The 10,587-nt window shown below is 38.1% G+C and overlaps 1 protein-coding gene across 1 annotated transcript in view; it reads right to left on the bottom strand.

Moving 5' to 3' along the window:
• The window catches only part of LOC137640460 (lactosylceramide 4-alpha-galactosyltransferase-like), a 103,632-nt gene that overhangs the window by 18,756 nt on the left and 74,289 nt on the right, over positions 1-10,587 (bottom strand). The gene's annotated exons all lie outside the window — the stretch shown is intronic.

Raw genomic sequence — 10,587 nt, 5'->3', positions numbered from 1 at the left:
TAGATAGCATATCTGCAATTGGGTTGAAACAATTCACCATATATGACCAAGTATTTCAGGATACACTGGTGTTTGTGTGAGCAGTCAATCCTCAGAGAGCAACTACAAATCATCTGCATATTACTTTATATCCTCCCCTAGCTTACATTATGTAAGGTTCGTTTAGGTGTATTTATAGCTTTTCTTCGTCTCATTGAGTGTTTTTTTTTTTTTTTTTTTTTTTTTTTTTTTTTTTTGCGGTTTACATTTAGTTGTGAAATCTTGTGCTACCAACAATGAGTTCTACTGCCTTTTGTAGATTTTAATAAGCAATCATATTCAGTTAGTATTGAAGTGGTTGATAAGAGACATCATCAATTCATAGTTGAGTTTATTTAGATTATAATGACCCCAGGAGAATAGTGTAAAAACTACACTACAGTGACCAAATGCAATTGATTTGCTTACTGAATATAAATATTTGCTGAAAAGTAAAGAAAAAGTTTCATTATTTTAAAACTAATCCTAGAATCATATATACAATGTAAACCAAACGCTCCTTAGTATGATGTCCATCCACCATTGGTGTCTACAACTTCATTTAGACATGCACTCATACTCCTCACAAGATTCTTGCATATGGTAGAGTGAAGTTTTGACAGTTGACACCCACAATTCAAACACTCTTGTTTAAATGGCTTAGCACGTTCGTTGCTCTCCCCCTTCCCAATAACGAACTATTTTTGCCATAGGTTCTCTATTCTTTTAACCCTGGGTTCTCTATGGGGTTGAGGCAAGGCCGTCTCGAAAGAAGGCCAGGTCCGTTTAGGGGGGTGGGGGGGGGGGGGGGGGGGGGTTGTGTGTGAAGAAAGGTCCCACGTGTTCGGAGTAGTGCTATCACACTGCTACTGTAGGCTGTGAGTAAAGGGGTCGCGCTCTATTTCTTCGCAATTTCCTGCTGTTATTACAGAAAATATTACTGTTTTTGGTATCCTGGCCAATGCCTTTTATGTGCTAAATTGTTACAATTATATTGTTTATCTATTATGCCTTAACTAAACCACAGAGAGTGTACTGCAGTTTTTTAAGAAAGAGATGATATCCAAAAGCAGCAAAGTGGCTGAAAAACAACTTCGTAAAAACAATGATAAAATAAAAGAGTTGTAGCATACTAACAGCGTGTGTTTTATTTTTTATTCTTAATTAGGCTAGTACCACGGGAAAGTATTATTTTGATAATGTTGTTACTTTTTTCCCCTCTAATTTTTAACCAGATTATCAAGACCGTCTCCCATTGGTGTGTATGATTCCTTAATTTTCCATGAGGGTTATCATTTGTAAAAAAAAAAAAAAAAAAAAAAAAAAAAAAAAAAAAATAAAGTGTGTATATATAGTCAGTGCTTGTGTGAGAGAAAGAAGAGTTGTGGATGACCAAGTGGCTTTGCCAGGTGTTCCCGTTAGCCTGAGGACTTATTTTGATCCGTCTTGTCACAACTTAACTCCTACCTTTTCCGTCTCAATATCAATCGACCACTGACCAGGCCTATATTCGAGACGGCCTTGGCCAGAGTGTACCCTCAAGCAAGAGAACTCTAAGCTAAGACAGTGGAAGACCATGGTACAGAGGCTATGGCACCACCCAAGACTAGAGAATAATGGTTTGATTTTGGAGTGTCTTTCTTCTGGAAGATCTGCTTGCCATAGCTAAAGAGTCTTTTCTACCCTTCCCAAAAGGAAAGTAGCCACTCAACAATCACAGTGCAGTAGTTAAACTCTCGTGCGGTAATCTCAGTATTGTGAGGTGTATGAGGACAGAGAAGGATACATAAATAGGCCAGATTATTCGGTGTATGTGTAGGCAAACGGAAAATGAGCCGTAACCAGATACGAGAATCCAAGGAAGTACTGTCTGGCCAGTCAAAGGACCCCATAACTCTCTAGCGGTAGTATCTCAACGGTGGGGGGGGGGGGGGGGGGGCGGTTGTGCCTTGGCCATCCCTACTACTGACATAACTATTGGTGCAGAAGTACAATCCTGCATCACTGGATAAAGTACGGACTCAATTGGGAGGATCAACAGGTTGGAAAAAGGAAGATGGAGAGAAAAAGGAACTTCTTTTTTTCTTCTTCTTCTTTTGAGGAGGAAATATCCTTTGCTGCAGAAGTACAATCCTGCATCACTGGATGAAGTACGGATTCAATTGGGAGGATCAACTGCTTTGACTAAGGAAGATGGAGAGAAAAAAAAAAACTTCTTTTTTTCTTCTTCTTCTTTTGAGGAGGAAATATCCTTTGCTGCAGAAGTACAATCCTGCATCACTGGATAAAGTACAGATTCAATTGGGAGGATCAACTGCTTTGACTAAGGAAGATGGAGAGAAAAAAAAAAACTTCTTTTTTTCTTCTTCTTTTGAGGAGGAAATATCCTTTGGTGCAGAAGTACAATCCTGCATCACTGGATAAAGTACGGATTCAATTGGGAGGATCAACTGCTTTGACTAAGGAAGATGGAGAGAAAAAAAAAACTTCTTTTTTTCTTCTTCTTTTGAGGAGGAAATATCCTTTGGTGCAGAAGTACAATCCTGCATCACTGGATAAAGTACGGATTCAATTGGGAGGATCAACTGCTTTGACTAAGGAAGATGGAGAGAAAAAAAAACTTCTTTTTTTCTTCTTCTTCTTTTGAGGAGGAAATATCCTTTGGTGCAGAAGTACAATCGTGCATCACTGGATAAAGTACGGATTCAATTGGGAGGATCAACTGCTTTGACTAAGGAAGATGGAGAGAAAAAAAAACTTCTTTTTTTCTTCTTCTTTTGAGGAGGAAATATCCTTTGGTGCAGAAGTACAATCCTGCATCACTGGATAAAGTACGGATTCAATTGGGAGGATCAACTGCTTTGACTAAGGAAGATGGAGAGAAAAAAAAAACTTCTTTTTTTCTTCTTCTTTTGAGGAGGAAATATCCTTTGCTGCAGAAGTAAAATCCTGCATCACTGGATAAAGTACGGATTCAATTGGGAGGATCAACTGCTTTGACTAAGGAAGATGGAGAGAAAAAAAAACTTCTTTTTTTCTTCTTCTTTTGAGGAGGAAATATCCTTTGGTGCAGAAGTACAATCCTGCATCACTGGATAAAGTACGGATTCAATTGGGAGGATCAACTGCTTTGACTAAGGAAGATGGAGAGAAAAAAAAACTTCTTTTTTTCTTCTTCTTTTGAGGAGGAAATATCCTTTGGTGCAGAAGTACAATCCTGCATCACTGGATAAAGTACGGATTCAATTGGGAGGATCAACTGCTTTGACTAAGGAAGATGGAGAGAAAAATGAACTTCTTTTTTTCTTCTTCTTCTTTTGAGGAGGAAATATCCTTTGCCGCAGAAGTGCAATCCTGCATCACTGGATAAAGTACGGATTCAATTGGGAGGATCAACTGCTTTGACTAAGGAAGATGGAGAGAAAAAAAAAACTTCTTTTTTTCTTCTTCTTCTTTTGAGGAGGAAATATCCTTTGGTGCAGAAGTACAATCCTGCATCACTGGATAAAGTACGGATTCAATTGGGAGGATCAACTGCTTTGACTAAAGAAGATGGAGAGAAAAAAAAACTTCTTTTTTTCTTCTTCTTTTGAGGAGGAAATATCCTTTGGTGCAGAAGTACAATCCTGCATCACTGGATAAAGTACGGATTCAATTGGGAGGATCAACTGCTTTGACTAAGGAAGATGGAGAGAAAAAAAAACTTCTTTTTTTCTTCTTCTTTTGAGGAGGAAATATCCTTTGGTGCAGAAGTACAATCCTGCATCACTGGATAAAGTACGGATTCAATTGGGAGGATCAACTGCTTTGACTAAGGAAGATGGAGAGAAAAAAAAACTTCTTTTTTCTTCTTCTTCTTTTGAGGAGGAAATATCCTTTGGTGCAGAAGTACAATCCTGCATCACTGGATAAAGTACGGATTCAATTGGGAGGATCAACTGTTTTGACTAAGGAAGATGGAGAGAAAAAAAAAACTTCTTTTTTTCTTCTTCTTTTGAGGAGGAAATATCCTTTGGTGCAGAAGTACAATCCTGCATCACTGGATAAAGTACGGATTCAATTGGGAGGATCAACTGCTTTGACTAAGGAAGATGGAGAGAAAAAAAAACTTCTTTTTTTCTTCTTCTTTTGAGGAGAAAATATCCTTTGGTGCAGAAGTACAATCCTGCATCACTGGATAAAGTACGGATTCAATTGGGAGGATCAACTGCTTTGACTAAGGAAGATGGAGAGAAAAAAAAAACTTCTTTTTTTCTTCTTCTTTTGAGGAGGAAATATCCTTTGGTGCAGAAGTACAATCGTGCATCACTGGATAAAGTACGGATTCAATTGGGAGGATCAACTGCTTTGACTAAGGAAGATGGAGAGAAAAAAAAAACTTCTTTTTTTCTTCTTCTTTTGAGGAGGAAATATCCTTTGGTGCAGAAGTACAATCCTGCATCACTGGATAAAGCACGGATTCAATTGGGAGGATCAACTGCTTTGACTAAGGAAGATGGAGAGAAAAAAAAAAACTTCTTTTTTTCTTCTTCTTTTGAGGAGGAAATATCCTTTGGTGCAGAAGTACAATCGTGCATCACTGGATAAAGTACGGATTCAATTGGGAGGATCAACTGCTTTGACTAAGGAAGATGGAGAGAAAAAAAAAACTTCTTTTTTTCTTCTTCTTCTTTTGAGGAGGAAATATCCTTTGGTGCAGAAGTACAATTCTGCATCACTGGATAAAGTACGGATTCAATTGGGAGGATCAACTGCTTTGACTAAGGAAGATGGAGAGAAAAAAAAACTTCATTTTTTCTTCTTCTTTTGAGGAGGAAATATCCTTTGCTGCAGAAGTAAAATCCTGCATCACTGGATAAAGTACGGATTCAATTGGGAGGATCAACTGCTTTGACTAAGGAAGATGGAGAGAAAAAAAAACTTCTTTTTTTCTTCTTCTTTTGAGGAGGAAATATCCTTTGGTGCAGAAGTACAATCCTGCATCACTGGATAAAGTACGGATTCAATTGGGAGGATCAACTGCTTTGACTAAGGAAGATGGAGAGAAAAAAAAAACTTCTTTTTTTTCTTCTTCTTTTGAGGAGGAAATATCCTTTGGTGCAGAAGTACAATCCTGCATCCCTGGATAAAGTACGGATTCAATTGGGAGGATCAACTGCTTTGACTAAGGAAGATGGAGAGAAAAATGAACTTCTTTTTTTCTTCTTCTTCTTTTGAGGAGGAAATATCCTTTGCCGCAGAAGTGCAATCCTGCATCACTGGATAAAGTACGGATTCAATTGGGAGGATCAACTGCTTTGACTAAGGAAGATGGAGAGAAAAAAAACTTCTTTTTTTCTTCTTCTTCTTTTGAGGAGGAAATATCCTTTGCCGCAGAAGTGCAATCCTGCATCACTGGATAAAGTACGGATTCAATTGGGAGGATCAACTGCTTTGACTAAGGAAGATGGAGAGAAAAAAAAACTTCTTTTTTTTCTTCTTCTTCTTTTGAGGAGGAAATATCCTTTGGTGCAGAAGTACAATCCTGCATCACTGGATAAAGTACGGATTCAATTGGAAGGATCAACTGGTTGGACTAAGGAAGATGGAGAGAAAAATGAACTTCTTTTTTTCTTCTTCTTCTTTTGAGGAGGAAATATCCTTTGCCGTAGAAGTACAATCCTGCATCACTGGATAAAGTACGGATTCAATTGGAAGGATCAACTGCTTTGACTAAGGAAGATGGAGAGAAAAATGAACTTCTTTTTTTCTTCTTCTTCTTTTGAGGAGGAAATATCCTTTGCCGCAGAAGTACAATCCTGCATCACTGGATAAAGTACGGATTCAATTGGGAGGATCAACTGCTTTGACTAAGGAAGATGGAGAGAAAAAAAAACTTCTTTTTTTCTTCTTCTTTTGAGGAGGAAATATCCTTTGCCGCAGAAGTACAATCCTGCATCACTGGATAAAGTACGGACTCAATTGAGAGGATCAACTGCTTTGACTAAGGAAGATGGAGAGAAAAATGAACTTCTTTTTTTCTTCTTCTTCTTTTGAGGAGGAAATATCCTTTGCCGCAGAAGTACAATCCTGCATCACTGGATAAAGTACGGACTCAATTGAGAGGATCAACTGGTTGGACTAAGGAAGATGGAGAGAAAAATGAACTTCTTTTTGTCTTCTTCTTCTTTTGAGGAGGAAATATCCTTTGCCGCAGAAGTACAATCCTGCATCACTGGATAAAGTACGGATTCAATTGGGAGGATCAACTGCTTTGACTAAGGAAGATGGAGAGAAAAATGAATTTCTTTTTTTCTTCTTCTTCTTTTGAGGAGGAAATATCCTTTGCCGCAGAAGTACAATCCTGCATCACTGGATAAAGTACGGACTCAATTGAGAGGATCAACTGGTTGGACTAAGGAAGATGGAGAGAAAAATGAACCTCTTTTTTTCTTCTTCTTCTTTTGAGGAGGAAATATCCTTTGGTGCAGAAGTACAATCCTGCATCACTGGATAAAGTACGGATTCAATTGGGAGGATCAACTGGTTGGACTAAGGAAGATGGAGAGAAAAATGAACTTCTTTTTTTCTTATTCTTCTTTTGAGGAGGAAATATCCTTTGGTGCAGAAGTACAATCCTGCATCACTGGATAAAGTACGGATTCAATTGGGAGGATCAACTGCTTTGACTAAGGAAGATGGAGAGAAAAATGAACTTCTTTTTTTCTTCTTCTTCTTTTGAGGAGGAAATATCCTTTGCTGCAGAAGTACAATCCTGCATCACTGGATAAAGTACGGACTCAATTGGGAGGATCAACTGCTTTGACTAAGGAAGATGGAGAGAAAAATGAACTTCTTTTTTTCTTCTTCTTCTTTTGAGGAGGAAATATCCTTTGGTGCAGAAGTACAATCCTGCATCACTGGATAAAGTACGGACTCAATTGGGAGGATCAACTGCTTTGACTAAGGAAGATGGAGAGAAAAATGAACTTCTTTTTTTCTTCTTCTTCTTTTGAGGAGGAAATATCCTTTGCCGCAGAAGTACAATCCTGTATCATTGGATAAAGTACGGACTCAATTGGGAGGATCAACTGCTTTGACTAAGGAAGATGGAGAGAAAAAAAAACTTCTTTTTTTCTTCTTCTTCTTTTGAGGAGGAAATATCCTTTGGTGCAGAAGTACAATCGTGCATCACTGGATAAAGTACGGATTCAATTGGGAGGATCAACTGCTTTGACTAAGGAAGATGGAGAGAAAAAAAAACTTCTTTTTTTTCTTCTTCTTCTTTTGAGGAGAAAATATCCTTTGGTGCAGAAGTACAATCGTGCATCACTGGATAAAGTACGGATTCAATTGGGAGGATCAACTGCTTTGACTAAGGAAGATGGAGAGAAAAATGAACTTCTTTTTTTCTTCTTCTTCTTTTGAGGAGGAAATATCCTTTGGTGCAGAAGTACAATCGTGCATCACTGGATAAAGTACGGATTCAATTGGGAGGATCAACTGGTTGGACTAAGGAAGATGGAGAGAAAAAAAAAACTTCTTTTTTTCTTCTTCTTTTGAGGAGGAAATATCCTTTGGTGCAGAAGTACAATCGTGCATCACTGGATAAAGTACGGATTCAATTGGGAGGATCAACTGCTTTGACTAAGGAAGATGGAGAGAAAAAAAAAACTTCTTTTTTTCTTCTTCTTTTGAGGAGGAAATATCCTTTGGTGCAGAAGTACAATCCTGCATCACTGGATAAAGTACGGATTCAATTGGGAGGATCAACTGCTTTGACTACGGAAGATGGAGAGAAAAAAAAACCTTATTTTTTTCTTCTTTTGAGGAGGAAATATCCTTTGGTGCAGAAGTACAATCCTGCATCACTGGATAAAGTACGGATTCAATTGGGAGGATCAACTGCTTTGACTACGGAAGATGGAGCGAAAAAAAACCTTATTTTTTTCTTCTTTTGAGGAGGAAATATCCTTTGGTGCAGAAGTACAATCCTGCATCACTGGATAAAGTACGGATTCAATTGGGAGGATCAACTGCTTTGACTAAGGAAGATGGAGAGAAAAAAAAAACTTCTTTTTTTCTTCTTCTTTTGAGGAGGAAATATCCTTTGGTGCAGAAGTACAATCCTGCATCACTGGATAAAGTACGGATTCAATTGGGAGGATAAACCTCTTTGACTAAGGAAGATGGAGAGAAAAAAAAAACTTCTTTTTTTCTTCTTCTTTTGAGGAGGAAATATCCTTTGGTGAAGAAGTACAATCCTGCATCACTGGATAAAGTACGGATTCAATTGGGAGGATCAACTGGTTGGACTAAGGAAGATGGAGAGAAAAATGAACTTCTTTTTTTCTTCTTCTTCTTTTGAGGAGGAAATATCCTTTGCCGCAGAAGTACAATCCTGCATCACTGGATAAAGTACGGATTCAATTGGAAGGATCAACTGGTTGGACTAAGGAAGATGGAGAGAAAAATGAACTTCTTTTTTTTCTTCTTCTTCTTTTGAGGAGGAAATATCCTTCGGTGCAGAAGTACAATCCTGCATCACTGGATAAAGTACGGACTCAATTGGAAGGATCAACTGGTTGGACTAAGGAAGATGGAGAGAAAAATGAACTTCTTTTTTTCTTCTTCTTCTTTTGAGGAGGAAATATCCTTTGCCGCAGAAGTACAATCCTGCATCACTGGATAAAGTACGGATTCAATTGGAAGGATCAACTGGTTGGACTAAGGAAGATGGAGAGAAAAATGAACTTCTTTTTTTTCTTCTTCTTCTTTTGAGGAGGAAATATCCTTCGGTGCAGAAGTACAATCCTGCATCACTGGATAAAGTACGGATTCAATTGGAAGGATCAACTGGTTGGACTAAGGAAGATGGAGAGAAAAATGAACTTCTTTTTTTTCTTCTTCTTCTTTTGAGGAGGAAATATCCTTCGGTGCAGAAGTACAATCCTGCATCACTGGATAAAGTACGGACTCAATTGGAAGGATCAACTGGTTGGACTAAGGAAGATGGAGAGAAAAATGAACTTCTTTTTTTCTTCTTCTTCTTTTGAGGAGGAAATATCCTTTGGTGCAGAAGTACAATCCTGCATCACTGGATAAAGTACGGACTCAATTGGGAGGATCAACTGCTATGACTAAGGAAGATGGAGAGAAAACTGAACTTCTTTTTTTCTTCTTCTTCTTTTGAGGAGGAAATATCCTTTGCCGCAGAAGTACAATCCTGCATCACTGGATAAAGTACGGACTCAATTGGGAGGATCAACTGCTTTGACTAAGGAAGATGGAGAGAAAAATGAACTTCGTTTTTTCTTCTTCTTCTTTTGAGGAGGAAATATCCTTTGCCGCAGAAGTACAATCCTGTATCATTGGATAAAGTACGGACTCAATTGGGAGGATCAACTGCTTTGACTAAGGAAGATGGAGAGAAAAAAAAACTTCTTTTTTTTCTTCTTCTTCTTTTGAGGAGGAAATATCCTTCGCCGCAGAAGTACAATCCTGCATCACTGGATAAAGTAAGGATTCAATTGGGAGGATCAACTGCTTTGACTAAGGAAGATGGAGAGAAAAATGAACTTCTTTTTTTCTTCTTCTTCTTTTGAGGATGAAATATCCTTTGGTGCAGAAGTACAATCCTGCATCACTGGATAAAGTACGGACTCAATTGGGAGGATCAACTGCTTTGACTAAGGAAGATGGAGAGAAAAATGAACTTCTTTTTTTCTTCTTCTTCTTTTGAGGAGGAAATATCCTTTGGTGCAGAAGTACAATCCTGCATCACTGGATAAAGTACGGATTCAATTGGGAGGATCAACTGCTTTGACTAAGGAAGATGGAAAGAAAAATGAACTTCTTTTTTTTCTTCTTCTTCTTTTGAGGAGGAAATATCCTTTCCCGCAGAAGTACAATCCTGCATCACTGGATAAAGTACGGACTCAATTGGGAGGATCAATTGCTTTGACTAAAGAAGATGGAGAGAAAAATGAACTTCTTTTTTTCTTCTTCTTTTGAGGAGGAAATATCCTTTGCTGCAGAAGTACAATCCTGCATCACTGGATAAAGTACGGACTCAATTGGGAGGATCAACTGCTTTGACTAAGGAAGATGGAGAGAAAAATGAACTTCTTTTTTTCTTCTTCTTCTTTTGAGGAGGAAATATCCTTTGCCGCAGAAGTACAATCCTGCATCACTGGATAAAGTACGGACTCAATTGAGAGGATCAACTGGTTGGACTACGGAAGATGGAAAGAAAAATTAACTTCTTTTTTTCTTCTTCTTCTTTTGAGGAGGAAATATCCTTTGCCGCAGAAGTACAATCCTGCATCACTGGATAAAGTACGGACTCAATTGAGAGGATCAACTGGTTGGACTACGGAAGATGGAAAGGAAAATGAACTTCTTTTTTTCTTCTTCTTCTTTTGAGGAGGAAATATCCTTTGCCGCAGAAGTAAAATCCTGTATCATTGGATAAAGTACGGACTCAATTGGGAGGATCAACTGCTTTGGCTAAGGAAGATGGAGAGAAAAATTAACTTCTTTTATTTCTTCTTCTTCTTTTGAGGAGGAAATATCCTTTGCTGCAGAAGT

This window comes from Palaemon carinicauda, chromosome 5 (genome assembly GCF_036898095.1).
Source record: "Palaemon carinicauda isolate YSFRI2023 chromosome 5, ASM3689809v2, whole genome shotgun sequence".
Lineage (NCBI taxonomy): Eukaryota > Metazoa > Arthropoda > Malacostraca > Decapoda > Palaemonidae > Palaemon > Palaemon carinicauda.
This window is presented reverse-complemented; position numbering and strand designations above follow the sequence as displayed.